Source organism: Alosa alosa, chromosome 14, assembly GCF_017589495.1.
Source record: "Alosa alosa isolate M-15738 ecotype Scorff River chromosome 14, AALO_Geno_1.1, whole genome shotgun sequence".
NCBI lineage: Eukaryota > Metazoa > Chordata > Actinopteri > Clupeiformes > Clupeidae > Alosa > Alosa alosa.
In genome coordinates, this window is record NC_063202.1 from 1,557,613 (window position 1) to 1,579,059 (window position 21,447).

Genomic DNA, 21,447 nt, shown 5'->3' on the forward strand with positions numbered 1-21,447 from the left:
TTCCAAAAATAATTCAGTGGAAATGCATGGATTCCAGTTTCTTCCAGTAGCAGCAACTGGAATCCATGCATTTCCACAGAATTATTTTTTTGGAATCTGATCCCCTTATCATACCTGTTCATTCTTTTCTCGCTGTTCGAATTATCGCGGACTAAATTCAAGATGGCTGCAAACGCTAAACTTCGGAAGATACTGTCTGTATAAATCGCCTTGTAAGTAAACTACCAGTGCTTTTTCAAAGTTCTCAATGTCTCGTTTTAAATGTCAGGGCCCTCGGAAGTCTACCAATGAAGTGTGGAGATACATTGAGCCTCGTAAATGGGTGTAAAACAGTGATTTATTTGCATGGCTAGCCCGATGCCGAAGCACCACTATTGAAAAAGCTGTTGGTAGCATCGGCTAACTAGCGCCAGATTTTGGAGTGCAGGGGACAAGCCCGAGATGGGCTATGAGACATACGTTCACACTCGGTCTCATGTTTCAATACACTTTAGGTCAATATCACACCGGAATTCTCCTTTAACTAGTAAGGCCCACAACACCCTCACTAGTAAACTAGGGGGTATTTTGGCCTTTACATGTTAACAAGTGACCATTTTGGCATCTCACTAGTTAACTAGTGGGGCTGAAAAGGCCTTCACTAGTTAACTAGTGGGCATTTTGGGGCACACTAGTAAACTAGTGACACTTTTTGCACCTCACTAGTTAACTAGTGAAATGGAAATTGCCATCACTAGTTCACTAGTGGGTGTTTTGGTGCACACTAGTAAGCTAGTGACACTTTTTAGACCTCACTAGTTAACTAGTGGGCATTTGTGTCTTCACTAGTTAACTAGTGAGCAGTTCTGCCTTCACTAGTTTACATGTAAGTGTCACACTGAAGCCACTAGTTTACTAGCTAAAGTTCCTTTGGCCAGCATGTTTACTTGTGTGCCACATGCAAATGTTGTGGGTGGGATTTCGTGAAATTCTGCGCTGTGATTGGTTGTCATGATCTATTTGGACATTGGGAGCCAATAAAAAGCCTCAATTTCCAGAATTCACCGCCTCCTAATTTGAATTCTGCGCCATTAGTTGACTAGTATGAATTTTGTCTTGAACTAGTTTACTAGTATACATTTATGACCTCACTAGTTAACTAGTTTTGACAAAGGATGCATCAACTAGTTAACTAGTGAGCCTGCTGCCATCACCTAGCTAGCTAGTAAGCCATTTATGGTTCACTAGTTAACTAGTGACATTGACCTACTAACTAGTTAACTAGTGAGGAGATATACCTTCACTAGTAAACATGTGCACATTTTTGGCTGTCACTAGTTAACTATAGTGTGGCCCAAAAGCCTTCATCTAGCTATCTAGTATGCATTTTGCCCTCACTGGTTAACTAGTGGACATTTCTGCCTCTCACTAGTTAACTAGTGAAGCCAAAAATGTGTTCACTAGTTAACTAGTGAGCATTTTGGCTCCCACTAGTTAACTAGTGTGCATATTTTGGCCTTCACTACCCAGATAGCAAACATACACTGGGACGGAACTGGGCCACACCTACCACAACGTCCGGCACGGATCTGCATAATGGACCTGATCCGGCCCAAAACACATCGGTCCAAAATTGGTCTGGATCCGCTTTGACGGATCTGGTACCAATAAGGGCTAAGACTGGCCCAGTTCCGTATGGTAGTCTGTGTTACTGACGTGTTCCAGATCTGTTTATCATATGCAATACGGGTCCGCTTATTGTGTGTGGGACGGACCCGTTTATCAGACATCAGCCGGCTTTATTTGACATGTGAAATGTGATTGGTAATTAGGGCTAATTATCCTGAAAAATCTGTTTGCTACACATTTGCTAACAGGTTCGTTATAGGTTCACCCAGGCTAAAGTTCGTAACGTTTTCCCAACAGCTCAACTGATAAACATAAGCTAGGCTACAAACACAAGGGGGTAAAAAAAAACTTTACACATAAGTGTCTTATTATTTTTTTATTCAACAACCTGGCTGTAGAAGTGCAATCCCAGACAAAGTTTAAGTCGTGTTAATTCCACTGTTCCCATCGATATTCAGGCTGTCTTCCTCAGTCATCTCCATGGTCAATCTGAAACAACAAAAAATAAACATGAGCCATTTATTCCTTTTTGAAAATAGGTTAAGTCACAATTACACTCGTTTTTTATCATCAATGATCCTGTTGGCGTTAGCTGTTACCAAAATAGGCTAGTTATTGTGATGGCTGTTTTGCTCAAGCTAAGCTAGTAGCCTAGCCTATATTGCTGGAAAATAATAGTATAACCTTACAGTAAAGTTATCAATCGCTCGCTTGCTTATTGTTGTCTTTGAATAAACCAACAGAGATAAAAAGCAGAAAAGCAGAGCCTATCTTGAAAAGTTGGGCTGTCCTAGTCCAGGCTGGCAAATCATGTCAAAGATTGACAGTGAGCAAACCAAAGATCCTTGATTAACGTTACTGCTTGGACTTCTGCATGCGTGGCAAGAATATGGGGTTGTCTCATAGCACTGTTTGATCTGACACAAACAACAATTGACTACTTTTACCACTGCTAGGTAATAATAAAAATAATGAAACGAGCATATGATCAATATTGAGCCAACTATATCTTCTTTTCCAGCCTTACTGTAGAAATGAAGTGGCCATGGGAACATAGTGCACCCCATGGTTTCTAAATTTGTGCCATTCCAAAATACCTTTTTTTTTTTCTTTTTAGCAGCCAGTTGACAATGAAGTAGGGAAAGGTCAATTTAGCAGAATCAGCACCTTAATTAATATCATTACCACCTGGGTCTGCTGTGAAAAAATGGTCCTTCGGCTCATATCCGTATCACAGGTTTGGGCCAAATCGGTGTTTTGTATTTTAAACGCATCTCCTGACTTCCAGTTAAGTTAAGGAAATTGGACCTGGGACAAATCTGTAAACCCGGTGATAAAACAGCATTGCTAGCAGAGCTGAAACCTGTATCAGGAGCAGACCTGGCCCACAGTCAGATACCGTATGTCCGCCGCTACAGGCGGATCTAATGGCTTTTATGCGGATCCGGCCCAAAGGAAATTGCTATCTGGGTAGTTAACTAGTTCACACAAACATGGCTCACTAGTTGAAGAAAATGGCTTACATGTACATGACAATTAACATTCTAAGATATCAGAATAAATGCGATGTTGGGTGGGAAAGCCTAGAAATGGCCCAACAGGTTATGGGAAGATTTAAAAAGAGAGACTGGCACTCTTTCACTCTAGTAACATTTGTGTGGTCCAGGTACCGTTGCATAAAAATGGCATAAAAAATAAGACTACTTTTACTTTTATACTTTAAGTAAATTTCTAAGCCTGTACTTTGTTACTTTTACTTGAGTAAAGAAGTTAAACCAGTACTTCTACTTTTACCAGAGTATTTTTTAACACAAGTATTTGTACTTCTACTTGAGTATGGGAAGTGAGTACTTTTGCCATCTTTGCATATCACAAGGCCATTCAGGTGCTGGCCTTGCACTTAGTCTAGTATGTAATTGGTTGCTTTAGTTATTTTCACAAACTTTTTGGGCTTTTTGTTCCATCATTGTTTCCAAAAGATTCCATTTTACATGGATGCACATAAACTGTCCTTTTTGTTATGTTTAAAATCTTCACTTTCCCTGTTATAGTTATCTAAAATGCTGTTTGCGTGTAAATGAGTGGCCCAAACAAAAGAAGAAAATGTATGTTTGGCAGAATAGGCCTATTTCCATTCATGTGCACAAAGGGTTAGTTAACAGGTGTTAAAATAACTAAATAGCGTTGGCTTGTTCTCTCTTAAAAATCCGCTTGCAGTGCCCATTTCTGGACGTCCACATTTTAGTGCAACGACTCAACAAAATTGACAGCAGCTGACACTATTTATTCATGGTCCCTTTATCTAACTGATGTCATTCTGCATAATTACCAATATTGCCATATTTTGTTGGTCTGTGGCCACTTTCATTGACAATAGCTGGGTTTCAGCCAAACTCCTTTGCATTTTCTAAATGCATGCCATCATTTCCTGTGCATGCCATCATTTCCTGACTGTTAACTGCACCATATATTAACCGCAAGTCAAACAGCTGACCATTTGACCATTTGCTGACCAAGAGCAAGGCAAAAGGGAATGGTTTAAAAAAGCAGTTTAAAATTGATCATCAGACAACGCTCCATATAAGTCCATCTAGACCTCATCCGGTTTACCTTACAATGCACAACACACACATAAACATAAACATGTACACGCACACATACACAAAATTCAAGAATTTCTCAGAATTATGAACAGGCAAGATGGGGGTGGGGTTGTATAAAATGAATTTTACATGTGAAATCTATGAACTAATCATGTTTTGGTACTTGTTGTCTAGAAAATACCAGTAAGAATTGAGTGTGGATAATGCAATTTAGTTCGACAGTTCGAATCAAATAGGCCTTTCAGTGTGATTTATTTTTGTGGAAAAAATGTGCTGGACTGGGCGGCGGTCATATTTTGTACCGCTCTGCGGTACATCTAGTTATCAAAAACATTTGGCCAAGATTTCTCAGTAAGCAGCTTTTGTAGTGCCAACCGAACCATTGATGGTCTATAGAGCTGGTCTATTGGCGTTAAGCTTGCTCAGAAGAACACATCTTTCTGCAACTTTCATCATTCAAGCTGAGTAGCCTATATATGAGCTGCTTAGGGTGTAAGGATATCACCTACCCAGGACAAACATAAGGAATACCAAACTAGAGGAAAAAGGTGAAGCAAGCTCATTGCCAACATATTCCCTTTATCTTATCTACTATCCAAAAGTTGAGATGGTGTGTATGTTAATAAAAACAGAATATGATCATTTGCAAATCACTTAAACTCATATTTAGTTATAGAATAGACAACATATCAAATGTTGAATCTGAGAGATGTTATCATTGTATGAAAAATATAAGTTAATCTTGAATTTGATGCTAGCAACATTGGGACAAGAGCAAGTTGGGACAAGACCAACAAAAGGCTAGAAATATTATGTAATGCCAAAAAAAAGGAAAAACATTTCTAACTATCTAGGTTAATTGGCAAACTAAATTGAGTATAAAGAGCATCCCAGGTTGTGTGTGTGTGTGTGTGTGGGGGGGGTAATGTTCCTCAACATAAAATTACAAAGAATTTCAGCATTTCATCATCTACAGTCCATGATGCAAGCAAAGTACACCAGAGAAATGGACGGGACAGAGATGCAAGGGACAGGGATGAAAGCAATGTTTGATGGCCGTGATCGTCGGTCCCTCAGGTGGAACTGCATTTAAAACAGACCCCATTCTGTAATGAAAATCATTACATGGGCTCAGGAAAACATCCAAATAGCATTGTCTGCGAACACAGCTACAGTAGATGTCCATCCACAAACACTGATTAAAACTCTACCACGCAAAGCAGAAACTCATGGACTCTAGGCTAAAAAGGAGAAGGGCCATCAGTAACAGAGCAGAGTTCAAAAGCCAGCATCCACAATGGTATGGGGGTATGGCATGGGCAGCTTGCACATCTTGAAAGGCCATAACTGTAATGCTGAACGATACCATTTTTAAAACAACATAATATGCTGCATGTGAAGGTCTTGAATATTTCAGGGAGACAATGGCAATTTGAATTCTGTACATAATATAACAGCATGGCTTCAAAGTAGCCAGGTGCTAAAATAGCCGGCCTGCGGCCCAGACTGGACACATTTTGTGCCGTAGAAATGAGAAACACGGCAAAGAAGAACCCGGGCCATTGCGCAGCTGGAATCCCATCAGACAGGAATGCAGCAACTGGCCTCCCCAGATCCCAAATGTTTACTGACTGTGTTAAAAAAGAGGTGATGCAACACAGTGGTAAACATGCTCCGTCACAACATATATTTCCAGAAGAAAAATAAATAAATTATCTGATTCAACAATGGACATGTTGTCTTTGTGCTATTCTCAATTAAATAGAAGTGATGGTTTGCACATCATTGCATTCTGTTACATTACATGACACAGCATACAACGACAATCCACATTTGACTATAGTGGCAGTTACAAATGTGCCATATGTTATATTCCCAGGATTCGTAAAGGCTTGTACTTCACGCTATCACATGTGCTGGCAGTAACCTGAATGCCCAAAAACCAAACAACCAAAGCAACAAAAACAGCAGCACCAACAGAGCAACCTTTGTGATCATTTCACTGGGGTTATCTACAGTAGCAGGCACCTTCTTTCTTCTGTGAAATTCTTCCTTGAATTTCCCCTTGGGGATCAATAAAGGATCTGTCTATCTATCTATCTATGAATAGGCACCTTCCTTCACCAGTGAAGAAACCCTGCAAAATGAAGCCGTCTCATCACTAACAATAAAGAGCAAGAGATGGTGTTTTACTGCTTTCTAAAATAGCTCACCACTCAGTGCGATGAAAGACAGATGTATCCTGGTGAAGACGAGGTGCCATGATTTAAACTCACCAGATCATCTTGGCTGTTTTTACTTTCCCTCAATGTTGAGTGCAACCCATGTAACCCAAGCACCGCTGTTGTAGCAGGCAGCTCACTGCGCCGGGATTAGTGTGTGCTTCACCTCACTGTGTGCTGAGTGTGTTTCACTAATTGACGGATTGGGATAAATGCAGAGACCAAATTTCCCTCACGGGATCAAAAGAGTATATATACTTATACATACATACTATTTAGATGAGATTTTACATTTCCACAGGCAACAATTCAGGTTCAAGGCTTTCAGCTGAAAACACCAGTGCGCTGGCAGAGATGTGTGCAAGCCTTCTGGAGACATCACTCAACTATTTTTGTGTGCAAGGCCAAGTGGAGCTGTGAATCACAGACAGCCTGTATGACAGTAGCCTTTGGCGATCGTTTTAAGTATCCTTCATAGCACAGCTCACTACAAAAGAAAAAAAAGAAAACACAGGAGGTTTTGTCAGCTAGGAAGACCCCCCCCCCCTTCACCCTTTTTTATGCTGAGTTTGTGTGAACTCATGTCGCACACTGTGACCCCACTTCTCACAAATCCGAACTGACTGACTGTTTCTGTACAGCCCAAGAATCATCGATCATGTACACTCAGTCTCCTGCACAAAGCCACAACAAGCCTGGCCAGAGAAGATGCTATGTAAAACATTAAAATATTAATACCTTTCTGGTTGATGCTATTTTGGGGGGTATTTCCAGTAGTTTTCCAGTTTGTTTACACACCTTTCCCGTCCAATTAATCTAAGTTGACAGACCAAGCAGCATGGTATAATTAATGGGTGTATTCATTCAACGGTCCATTTTCTCACAGTCTCCTGTTATGCTTGACGAGGGAGCTGTTAACGACACTGACACCTTAAAATGCTGGGGAATGAAATGCTGGGCCATAAACAACAGGCTCTTCGAGCAGGTCACCTGGAGAGACCATATTTTCAGCTCTGACAGCGTGTTCCTTGGCATATTTCATTTCCAGAAAGCCTTGATGTTCTAAAGTCAGAAAAGGGGAGATAAATAATGTCCAAAAGCTGTTCTTTGTCAAAGTTACCTTTGGAACAAGTAGTAGGAATGGGAGATATAATATATATATAATATATAAATATTTATATATGAATATATATTTATATATATATATATATATATATATGAATAGATATTTCTTCAGAGCTGGGGAGACAGAGGTGAGGGGAAAGAGTAGGATGGCTAACTTTTCTGCTCGTATGCCAGTCATGTCTGAGTTGACCCTCTTGAATGGGAACATTTTTGTAACGTGTGATCAAAAAAGTTATTTTTTCCTTCTTCCTTTCTGCCCTTCATCCTCCCCTGTCTTTTTCACAGCTTCTTGTGAGTTGCAGCACAAGGCATCTCACAAATATAGCACAAAAGATGGGCCTAACCAATATTTTACACATCCAGGAGCGGGCATTATTCTACCACCTGTCCAATTCATCTTCTCCTTTTCTCTAAACGAAATCCCTGGCAGACAAGCAGAGCCGCGGCCTCGTCCCGGGGCACCTCACCGCGAGGGTGACAGCCAGTATTGATGTGGGAGACTTAGGGCTTGGTGGGGGCCCGAAGTGCACCAAAGTCAGACTGCTGTCACCGCTCCTGCCCTTGCTGGGGTCTGAGGGCTCTGCAGAGGAGTTGCGCAAGCTAATGGTGACAGCAGCCATCTTTTACGCAGCATGGGGGGAGCGGGCCAGATCCGCAGAGAGCCACGTGGCTCCTATTAGCAGCTGAAGCGTCCCCGCTTGAAGTGGCCGAGCGGATGTCAGCGTATGTCTTATCTCCCCCTGGCCATGGCTGAGGCCATGCAATAAAAAAGGAGTCCATTAGGGAACTAGTATGGAGATTGCAGGGAAATGCAGTGTAACTGTCTCACATAAATATGGCTGGCATCTTTTTTTTTAAAAAATGCTCATTTAGTCAGTCATGCTGTTGTACCAACGGTGTGCTATGTGGGTCAGTTTAGCATCTTTCCAGAGAATTACAAACAAACAAACAAACAAAAACACAGCGATCCCATAGGGGATATAACCAGCATGACAAATGAATCACAACACACGCATGTGCCTATAGAAAACAGCCATAGCAAGCAACGCATGTGCCTATAGAAAACAGCCATAGCAAGCAACGCATGGGGAACTGCATGAAACTGGCACGCTGCGGTGCTGTAGTCTAATTTCAAAATTAGTTTTTAGTCTCACAAGCCAATTCCACAACCGCTATCTGATATGCCATAGACATTCTGCCATCTCTGCACTGATATATTCAAAATTGGACTTATGAAATGTGATTAATATTCACGGTGGCGGGTGAGGGGTAGTGTGAGGAATATGGGTGCCGAAGTCAGTCGTCTCACTACTTTTCCCCAGCTGATTTCTATCAGAGTGACTGCGGTTTGTGCACATGACCAAAGCAGAGCACCCAGCCTCTCCTCCGACTCTCTCCAGCTGTCGTCATGATGGATGGTCATCGTAAGAGGCCTCCCTGGTGCTGCGCATCAGCGTGGTCAATTCCACACATCCGGAACTGCGTGGTAAAGGTTGCCATTTTTTATTTTTTACACAGGAGCGGACTCTGGTACGGATCTGATCCCAGTGCAGCGCAAAGCCTGCAGCTCTGCACCCAAATCCACCCCAGAGTCATATCTAGGGTGGTGCTTCTTTCATATACAGCACTTGACTTCACATTCTGATCTGTTCTTGATCAGACAATAATTTGTGGGTAATGTGTATATTAATAGTATATATACTGACACTCTACAGAGATGTGCAGTGAAGGTGCAATGTGTATGACAGGTTATATGGCAGAGCTTATTATACTGCATGTGGCTTTCCCATGTGAACTGTCCTAAAGGCTTTGATATGATAATTTTGTGTTAATATGCATCAATTATTATTGTTATTGTTTAAGGTATTAAGTCTATAAACTATAACTGTAATAAAACATTCCTCTCTGACATTAAGCATCACACAAAAGATGTGTTGTGTTGTGGTTTATTGTCTGGGAATTTTTTTTTTTTGCTGTGGTAACCACAGTCTATCTGTTCCTGCTCCAGCTTGCATCTTTATTTCTCTGTCCAAGGAACAGCAGTTAACAGGTACCAGACGAAGATAATTCAAATGTAATGAAAGGAGATTGCATTAATTCCCACAAGGTGGATGCAATTACTGTGCAGTTATTTAATAAGTTGTGGTATTGCAGTATACGCTCCGATTTCTGAGGGGAGAATGTTTTATCATTACAGATGTAGAACATTGTTTATCATCTGCTAACGTTACGCCATCAGTGTTAACCAAGAGTAGACTGAAAAAAAGGCTTCCTTTTGTAATAGTTTCACTTTTAATGGATTTTTATGTTTCTATACTGCACTATACAGTGTAATGAGTTAATACACACAGAATGTTTTCCTGACCTTTCTTGCTGCCCCTATTAAGATGATGCTGAATTGTGTGTGTTTTGAAGTCAATAACAGGTTTAGACATGGCATCAATTACCCCTTTTATCGCAGTTACTTATTCCCATCAATTGATGCAAGCCTGCCCTTCAAATTCCCCGAATTATACCTCTGTTTTCATCCCTAGTCTCGCCCTTCATGCCTGTTTCATATTCGTGTTAGATTTGAGATGTACATAATTGAGCGGTCTGTGTGTTTCCCAGGGATATGCTTTGCCTATGTTCAGAGACAGACAGGGATAAATATTACAGGATGCCGGAGAGTACACAGGAGTTCTGCCTCAGTAAACATTCACCCTACACCCTGCAAGACGATGCTAACAACCTTCACAGGCCATTATCGTTGAGCCGGACACACAGAATCAAAGGCACCAGGAGTGTGAAAACACCAAAACGGGGGGAGGAAACACAATAAAACTGATATTTTATTGAAATGCTGTTTTAATTACTCTGTAAAATCCCACAAGAGAGGACACTATTAACCTCCCTGCCAAATTTGTCTCGGTTATCACCACAACAAGCTGGCTAAATTAAGGTGGTACTGGCTTCGAGCAATGACCTTGATCGTTTGCTAGGGGACGCAAGGCTGTTTGGCTGTTTGGATGCAGTAACTACAGCCTTATGAAGACCTATGAGATACCGTTCACATTTCTGCAGGGACCAGTTAATGTTGGCCCTCTTTCCTAAAAAAGACTGCACGAGAGCAAGAGTGCTGAGCGACGCAGCAGCATTAGAGAGATAAGATGAAGAGAGGGCAGAGAGAGAAGAGGAGTTGTGGGGGGAGGTGTTGATGGGATAGAGAGCAGGCTGCTGGGTACAGAGACTCCGAGACAGAGGAAGAGACGTAATCAAGGACAGGAGGTGTTGAGATCGAGAAATGGGTGGACGGTAAGGGTAGCACAATGAATCACCCTCTAATTGACCATACTGTACATCCCCATGGCCTGGATCATGCCAAAGCAATCATATTTATTCATTTATTGGGGGAAAAAACACATATAAAAAAATATTATTATATTTTTATTATTTGTACTATATTTAGATGGTTGTCTTAGGTTTTAAATAGGTTTAATAATCACTAGCTGGTCCAAGCATGTAACAGGGACAGGAGTCCAGTGGGGAGAACTGGTGACAGATGCTGCTGGCTGTCTGCCAGGGACTGCAGAGGTGCTTAGGAGACAGACGAATGTGTCCAAAAGCTATTCTCTGGAGGTGAGGAGTCAGCACCTCTGGTGGAGGCGGTCTCGGGCCCCACGGCCTGGCTCGCGCTGCCGCTGCTGATAAGGTATCTCTGTAGTACTAATGGCTCAGTCTCCGGCTCCTCCAGAGAGACCCTTTTTTGGGAACAAAGGGAACATGTATATTTAGGGTGGCCTGCTCACACCTACTTCTCTTTTTTCTTTCTTTCTTTTTTTCTTTCGTTCTTGTGTGATGGAACGGCTTTGTAGCTGCACTGTTTGGGGAAGAATGAATAGAGGAAGAAAGCCCAAGTTCCTTCCAGATGCTTTTTTTCTTAATATATTTAGATATTCTTCCATCTTCCCCTTCCAGTTTTTAAACAGCCACAGCAGCACGCCGGGGGATCATTACCTTCACACCATATTTTTGCACCCCTCTTTTTTCCTTTCTTTTTTTCTTTTTTTGTTCTTTTTGGTCCACCGATAGAGTAAAACGAATGCCCTGGCAGAAGACAATTTGCAGAGGGCAAATGGAAATGCCATGGTATCCAATTACTGTGTCACAAAACGTCTCGCCATCATAAGGGGAGGGGCACCCCTGCCACGGCATTGGGCTCCGCCAAATGCATTTCCTCCGAGCCTTGGTGAGGGGCCGATGAGTGTGTCGCCCAGTGTGTCGCCCAATAAATAAAACTCAGCTCTGTCTCGCAGCTCATTACCCTGTCATCCCAAATAAGGAGCTCCCATCACCTCTGTCGTTTTTTTTCTGCACTAATATTCCTAGGCCGAGAGAACGACCACTCTGGAAGATGTACTGTATGTCTGGGCAATTAGTTTGCAAATCTCTAGCTCTCTCTCACATGCATACATGCAAACAATGAGGATAATTCAACAACTCTATGTATTTTGATGGCTGAGAGTACTATTGAAGAGGTATTATTGAATCTTCATCTGGAGATTTGGAGTAGAAATTAAAAGAAGAGTGCAGTTTTAAAGACATGGTTAGTTTTTACTTCTTGGTTTCTGGGGCTGACCTGTTCTGTGCAGTTTAATACACTTCACTACTCTTTTGTTTCTCTCTGTGAATCATTCTTTCTGATCTTTGAGATTTGACCCTGCCATACCTTGAGATTTGATGGAAACTCAACAATGTGCTGGTAAAACCCTTGACAGTGAAGTTAAGGCCACCATGTGTAAGCCCTTGGCACCCACAGAAGCACTTATCTCCATGCCCCTCAAACACTTTTGGCTTGTAGAAAAGAAGATACCTCCTTATTGTAGCTCTAAATTGATTCTTTAGAACACCATTGTAGTAAGCTGCAAAGAGTAGATTATAAAGGGTAAATGGAGGATGAGCTGTCAGACAAGGTCAGGGCATCAGTGGAAATTTAGAATTTCTGTGGAAGATGCCAAAGCGATTAGCCTGAAATGTGTAACCATAGCTACAGAAAAGCTCCATTTAATTCAATGAGCCGTATTTGGAGGTCTGATATTTCTTTATATTAACAACTGCAAAACAATCATATATCATTCCACAAGTGGTCAATTAACTTATTGCGACAAAACACTATTGAAACTGAAGGTTATAGAGTAAACATAAACACCTAAAACTTTTTTTGTTTGTTTACAACTATACAATTAAGTCACAAAACAAATACAACATATTTAAAAAAGACACATTGTGTGAAATTTCTTGTATTTCAATGTATAGTCCACCACTGTGCTTCGTGGTTCTGTAATCTGTTCACCCTGTCAGGATTTAGACCGACAGAATATACATTATACCTTACATATTTATGCCAAAAGTTGTCTGAGACTTTCAGTTGCTCATGAAATATACAGAAGTACTCTGTTGGACACAGAAAAGTGCAGCTTAAGGGCATGTTCTTTTTTACAAGGTAAGAGGCCTCTATCATCCACCTATCTTTACTGAAAGGCTACAAGTGTGTCTGCGCTCTGAGAGCCACCATTATACATCACATAAGACAGGAATGGAGTTTGCTGAAGTACAGAGAAAACTGGCCAGACTTGTCACTTCCCTCTTCCTGACACAACCAGCCAATTAAATATTAAATAAAAGAAGAGAGGCTTGGAGCATTTGTTCCAGGGGACCCGTAGGGGATTAGCCATTATGTCCTTATATCTCTAGAGTGGCAGAGTGCCATTTCTGAATCACTGCAAACGTGGTGACGCGGCCCTTCACCCATCCAAGTACAAGAGATTCCGCGCTTCACTGGGCTGGTTGCGGTCTAAGGTCATGTTTGAGTACCTTTTAGGCTTGTTTTGTCATTTTTGTGCTCTGCAAAATTAACAGAGTGACATCCAATGGCATACATTATTTAACTGTGTATACTTCCTTTAATGGAACAAAGTGCGATGTCACTTTTTTCCCACTTGCAAGCGTGCCTTTGTAGAAAGCAGATAATGTGTTCATCCCAACAAGGGCCATACTCAGGAAAGTGCACATCCAGGGAACATCAGAAATCCTGGCTTCTTGTGGCCTGTTCTTGTGTGAATCAGCACATTTGGGAGTCCATTAAGTCTACTTTTGAACATGGAGCAAGTTGAACTTTGTTGCTCAAGCCACTTTGGTCTATTTGTCTCTGCTCCATCCTGGCAATCTAGCACATCGGCCTGTATCGAATGGAAGCTAAAAAGGTTCGATGAGTTCATTCATGCCGAAAAACACTAAACAGACAAACAGTTGTCATTGTAATCTTGAGGAATGAATAAAAGAGGTTGAGATTTATATTTTAAATGATGGAGTTGTATATTTCAGGTTATTAACTGCAATGCACTTCATTGAAACAAGAATCTGTCTGAGAGGGAAAGTGCTGCCCAGACTATGTGAAAGGGAATTAAATCTGAGTTCCTGACACAGAGCTGGCCCTCAAACTGCAACCTTTGATGCTCTGCTGTTCCTGAAGGGCTCTTTCGTCTGCCAGTATTGTAGGAACAATTAGCGCGTTTCCATCCAACTCATGCGAATTAGTGATGCGCATCTGTGGTAATGCGCGTAAATAAAATGTGCATTAGTCAGCGTTTCCAACACCTATTGATTCTAAGTATTTTGGGACACTTTGCCTACGTTGAGTGAAATGGACGCCCTCCTCTCTGCTACGTTGAGTGAAATGGACGCCCTCCTCTCTGCGGTCGGAATAGCCTAAGCCCTAGCCCTAATTCAGTCCTTCATTTTGAAAATATTTTGTTTAATATCGATTAGAAGGAGAAGGCGGAGAATGTTTATATTGCGCAATCGGGTGTTGGCAGCTTCCCATCGCCGGAGACCGCCATACACTTGGGAACGACCAAGGTCTCGGCAGTTTTTTTGTCAAATTTGGCACTTCACTGTAGAGCTTCATTTCTATCATTTCACGCGGGCTCTGGCTGGGCTCGGGCTTGGCGGTAGGCTAAATGAGCGGTCAGGTGATGCGTTTCTATTAGCTGCGAGAAAGATGCAGAAATGGATGCTTGGGAGGTGAAACAGAGGGTGGCCTCTTGTGACTGGCGTTTTAGTTGCACCGGCAAAGAAAGCAAAGTCTGAGGTGTGGAAAAGTTTTGATCATGTGCATAATGAGAATAATGAGCCAGTGGTTATGTAAAATCCAAAGGATGCAACATTCGGAACGACAGGGAATTCGTCGCTGATAAGGCATGTTGATCAAAGCTGCAAGTGCCCATCAGGATCACATCATTTGTTAGGCTACAGCAACAAAATCAAACCCTGCAAAGGTGAAACAAATGGTTATGGAGAAGAAGTGTGTCAGCTTTCGCTGTAAAGACATTAGGCCTTTTAATATCGTAAATGGCGAGGGGTTTGAAAAGCTGGAGCAAGAACTATTTAATGTTGGGGCTGCGTATGGGAGGGTTCCCGCAAACTTCAGAATGCTGAGAGGACTTGGGCTATTTCATTTCTTTGTTCCAACTTCGAAGTGGCCTAGGCCAGTGTTTCTCAAACTTTTTCAGACGAAGGACCACTTAACCAATAAAAAAGAAATGCACGGGCCACCTAGCTAAAAAAAAAAAAAGATTAGACTTACTTCAACAATATATTAGCCTACACAATAGGCCTACTCACTGATCCACCTTGCTTATTGTCTTTGCACTTTGCTTATTGTGTCAGAGGATTCATATGATTTAAACTGGCATATCTTACATAGACAGTGTTGCAGAACTGTTTGGATTTATATACAAGTTGGTTCAATATTGCAAACAACTCATCTATATTATATTTTACCACGTCTGCTCGCGGACCACTTGGGATAGCTTGCGGACCACCAGTGGTCCCCGGACCACACTTTGAGAAACACTGGCCTAGGCTACGTTAGTCATGAATAAATGATGTCAAATGTTACTCATTCTTGACAAAAGGCAAAAGAGCTGCGTGCGTGCGGACATTTGAATAATGTCGGGCTGTAAACGGGTTCGGGCTTTTAAAAAGCTGTCAGTCTCGGGCTCGGTCAGGGCTCGGGCTGATTTCTGTGGGGCTCGGGTCTTGTCGGGCCTAAATTTTAAGATACACGTTTTTTTTTTATGATACACAACGTTTCGACCACTCAGGTCTTCATCAGGTGTAAACCAGAACAGATGCAGGGTAAGGGTATATATAGCCATTGTAGAGGACTGGGTGGAGTCTAACATCCCATCTAAACGTCATGCAAAGAGGTGGGACAAGTCACATAAAAAACGAGTCACACTGTAAACAATGTAAACTTATGCATATTCGGTAACCCACATCTGTTTGCAAGGGTCATCCCCACACCATCAACAAATATAAACAAACAAAAAAATGATAAAAATAATACATCTCATAGCAATACTGAAATCCATGTCCTGGGCTACCCAATCCAATTGCAATATATAGCAAAGAAATAGTCTAGAAGAAACAAAGGGGTCAAGGAAGCACAATGCATGTGAGGAACAACACTGTCTATAAAAAGGGTTTGATGTGTATGTGATATGATTCACGTTGTAAAAGTCGTCGTTCGTGGTTTCCCTCTCTAGGGGGTCTTTTCAGCCTTCTCTATGCCCATGTAACGCAGGGTACTGATGTTGTGCCCAAATTTTTTTAAATGTGCGGCGACAGGATTTCGCTCATCACCGCATCTAATATTGCTGCGGTGTTCGCTGATGCGTGTGCGTAATGGTCTGACGTTTCAGAAGACGTGCCACACAGCTAGACAACAAGTGGCAGACAGAGAAACGTCACTTATGCTATTAATCACTGCTTTTGAGTCACATCGTTGCAAATGTCAAACGATCACAAAATACTTGTCATCAGGAAAGTTATGCAATAAGCTAGGCCTATAGCCTTAACTCAAAACATTTGTTATGCCATTCTGATCTGTAGAAATCACATGCAGTCATGCCTAAATTCTGCTTACTGCACATTAATTATAGGCTAATATATTATGATATTCAGTGTATACATTATTGAATGCTTAGCTGGAATGATGTTTTTCCCTATCATCCTATTGTTAAAGCAGGCATACCTGCGGGCATGTAATCGGGCTACAGGTTTTCTACAGGAATGGCATGTTTGAACGGGCACTGCACTAGTTGTATAAACTTGCGATGTGTGCCGATCGAGTTGTTAGCGAAAACTTTAGCGTCAGCAAAACAACTGTGCACCAATGTGTGTATTCAGTTTGTTTTATTCTACAGAAACAAGGAAGAGAACACATCAAGTTGCCTAATGTTATAGGGAAGCGCCAGAGATTGTTGAGATTCTCTGAAGGTTACGTCACACAATGCGAATAAACTGTTTCCATCAACTTTATTCGCATTATACCTTATGCGCATCGAGAGTTAATCCACCCCCCTCTAGCGAATCAAATATAGATGCGCATTAGGATTTTTGATGCGCATTTCACGTGTTTCCAACTGGGATTTCTTATTCAAATAGATTAAATGCGCATTAGAAAGTTAGATGGAAACACGCTATGTGTCCTGACCGGTGGGGGAGGGGAGGTGAACACTATACGTATCTACAGTCATGACCTGGTTCAAAGTGATGTGTGCACATAGTTCAGGATACTGTATGTCCATCGTGTAAGCAGCAAGTGAATTAAATTGTTTGCACTCACTGAAACAACACAGCCTTTATTGTGAATGATGCTATTTCAAATATAGTATAAAGTATGTAAGGGATAATGCATTGTCAACTTTTTGTTGATTCAATGGTTTGCTTCCTTAATTTATAGCTTGACTGAAGTAGCAGAACCCACATCTGATTGTGCCTTCATCTTGTAACACAGTCATAACCATGTAATAAATTGATAACAACCATTTTGACAATATTTATATCATGACTGATACAATGCAGAGGTCCTTGGTGCACATTGCATATTCAAAAAAACTCACAGGCCTTGAATACGTAATTGCTTTTAGAGCATAACAGTTCATGGTTTTGATCAAAAAGGCTGTAATATAATTCTTTGATATGGATAAGGCCACAACCTTGGCTCATTCATTCCGTTTCAACACCAGTCAGACAGGTTTGTGAATGGTCCACCTCCTTGCTTTTTCCTCTTATGGAACTGCTATATTGCATGACACTGAAGTTGAAATAAATTGGATAACACCCTGGTAGAGCAGGTTAAGTTATACAAAACCAGAGGAACATTTTGTGGTGGGTTATGTTCTAACAAACAAGGTGTTGTTGATCGAATGGACATTTCAATTTGACATTGAAAAGGTATTTGACAAATCTGAGTGCAAATATGAAGACGTACTTCACTTGAAAACAACACTCAGTAAATGTGCATCCCAGATCCATTTTACCACTGCACATTTCTCCCAACACTTCATCACTGTTCTCCGCTTGGCACTTGGTGAGTTTGCTCAACTGTTGTAACTGTCACAGACTTAAAGGTCAAGTATGATTTTGTATGAATCCTTGACATATTCTTCATCTGAAATGTGAATCATGGTGCCCTGGCTGTCACGGTAAAGACACACCCATCTACACCACTATCACTGTGTGCTCAGACTTACTCTTTGTATTTTTGATACAAAGATATGATAATAATAATAAACAAAACTTTACCTTAAAAATAATTCCGTGGAAATGCATTACAGTTGCTTCCAATAGCAGCAACTGGAATCCATGCATTTCCACAGAATTATTTATGGAATCTAATCCCTTATCATACCTGTTCATTCGTACTCGTCGCTCGACTTATCGTGACTAAATTTAAGATGGCGGCGAGCGGTAAACTTCCTGAAGGTACTATCAAATTGTCATGTAAATAAACCAGTGCTTTTTCAAAGTTCTCAACTGTCTCGTTTTAAATGTCAGGGCCCTCGGAAGTCTACCAATGAAGTGTGGAGCTACTTTGAGCCTCGTAAATGGTGTCAAACAGTAATTTATTTGCATGGCTAGGCCGATGCCCGAGGCACCCCCATCGAAAACCTGTTGGTAGCGTCAGCTAACTAGCGCCAGATTTCGGATTGCAGGGGACAAGCCGAGTTGAGCTATGAGACAAAAGTTCACTCTCGGTATCATGTTTCAACACACTTTAGGTCAATATCACACCGAACTTCTCCTTTAAACATCATTCAACATCTTTCTCTTAAAATGTCAGGATCCCTGTTTACTATGCATTGCAACCATATGTACCCTTAACTAAACCAGATTCAGCATTATCAGAAGGGTTCAGGGGTTCTTTTGATATTTTTGTGAAGGTCATGGGATAGAATGCTCAGGGGACCAAAAAAGTGTCTTCACATTTGAGCTAACTTTGCCCCAGTCTCTCTGCCAGACGAAGTAACAGGGTGTGCATACAAAGGCTTCAAAAAGTGTCTAAGCTGTTTTTTTTTTTTTATTTGCTTCCCAATGATTATGTTTAATAGTGTTTTTTTTTCCCTTGATAGTTTTATGAGACTGCTTTCCTGGGGAGCGGAGAGCGGTCTTGTGTGTGATAATGAGCCCATTTCCCCTCACTTTACCATAGCAATTGCAGCCTCCCGGCTAATTAGTCTATACTCAGTGTGTACAGGTGTCACAGGGGCCAGCCAGGCCACAAGGCCACCCGACCTTTCCAGAGATACTCCTGCCTGTGTGTGTGTGTGTGTGTGTGTGTGTGTGTGTGTTTTTGTGTGTGTTTGTGTGTGTCTGTGTGTTTTTGTGTGTGTTTCTGTGTGTCTGTGTGTTTTTGTGTGTGTGTGTTTGTGTGAATGTGTGTGTGTGTGTGTGTGTGTGTGTGTGTGTGTATGTGTGTGTGTGTGTATGTTCGCGCGTGTGTGTGGCTGTGGTTATGTCTGAAAAAAGAGAGAGGGTGGGAGAGTCATCGCAAAATGAGCAAATTGGGGAAAAAGGAAACCCGAACAGCTATGAGGAAAAACTTTTCATATTCACGCCTCATGCCTCTAAGGACAACTGCATTATATTGGTATAAATTTATATTTTGTCCTGACTCTGAGGATGCTAAAAGAAATTAGGCACCCTATCCAGAGAGCTTCATTCCTTCAAAGGAATGCAGTGTGTTATGCATGTAACCTCATATTAAGTGTCCCACAGATGCTTATTGTACTTTAAAGCAATTCCTTTCATGTTGTAAACTGATGATAATGACTTTGGTTTTGGTTTGGTGGAGGAATTTCAACAATGTTAGACGGCCACAATTGTGCAAATATAAAAACAGACATCTAAAAGCCTCAATATTTGTTGTCATTCCTTCCCCCCTTAAATGTCTTTTACTGTGTCACACATTAGTCTGCTTCATTAGAAGCTGTTTCTGCATTAATGTGACAATTAAAGCAATTCACAGTGATTTATTTAATTGTATGTACAGCACTTTTCTTAATGTCTGTGTAACACGTCTATGTTCTACTTCAGATAGATTGTTTGCAGCCAACTGGTTCAGAAAACTCATGAGACCAAAGGTGAAGTGTCATTCTCATCTGTCAGTCAATTAAATTTGATCTAATCTCTTTCTCACTGGAATACTGATACATATCAGTTCAGTGAACACACACACACACACACACACACACACACACACACACATATGCGCGTATGCAGGGAGAGACAGAGTGAGTCAGTCACACCCTTTAGATCAAGAGAGGTCAATTTTGCATCGTGACACAAAGACGCATATTCAATCAGCCTCTCATCTGGCTTTCGTTAACTCTGGCAATCAAATGTGAGGTTGTGTGTCACTTTTGATTTGGCCTTTTGTCAGGTTGGACAGCTTTCATTCAGGACACAGACGCCCAGCGAGCACAGGAGGCGCAGAGGCAGTATGCATGTAGAGAACCAAGTAGTTGTAGCAGTCATTCACACTCGTAGAGGGCAAGAGGAAGTGGGCTCATAGGCAAGGACAACATGTATGTGTGGAGGGGTGGGCTCATAGGCAAGGACAACATGTATGTGTGGAGGGGTGTGAGGTGAAACAAGGACAACATGTATGTGTGGAGGGGTGTGAGGTGAGTGTGGAGGGGTGGGAGGTGAGACAAGGTCAGTCTCCTGTGACTCCTACGTTGCTGCACAGAGATTTCTGAGCCTTTTGTGGGTCTAAGAGCCATGTGGATGGTGTAGCTTCCTCATCCACCACAGGTCCTTTTGTGGGTCTAAGAGCCATGTGGATGGTATAGCTTCCTCATCCACCACAGGTCCTTTTGTGGGTCTAAGAGCCATGTGGATGGTATAGCTTCCTCATCCACCACAGGTCCTTTTGTGGGTCTAAGAGCCATGTGGATGGTATAGCTTCCTCATCCACCACAGGTCTTGGATCAGTCACAGAGAGGAGAGGAACAGCCACCGCTCATTGCCATTATCACTTCATTTTCTGTACTGTCACATTTTGCAGCCTCTATTAGCCTGGTATTAAATAGGAAGAGAGGAACAGGGATGCGATTTGGAACTCCACCTTGCACAGGGTTCTAACGCCTCCATGACAGTTTCATTTGAGTGTGATTTCTCTCTTTCTGAAAGTATATGTAGGCTATGAAATTTGATCATGTTCATGACAACAACTGTAACAGGAATTGATATTACCAAAGAAACATAGAACCGGAAGGCTTATTTTGTTTGTGGGACAGCCATATGCATAAGAAGAGTAAATATAATATCAACGTTGTGCTATGAACCAGTCTCCACACATTTCTAAAACCAATTAATCTGACTCCATTGTATTTCTATGTACTATGAAGAATTTGACCAAAACATATCATGTCAAGTCCTTACTGAATGTTTATTGTAGCAATACATTGATTAACTCCCCACTTCCACGTTTTAGGAGGCCTTAAACCTACCTACTTTAATACAAAGCCACCATCCTGCCTCCTCCCTTCTCTCCTTCT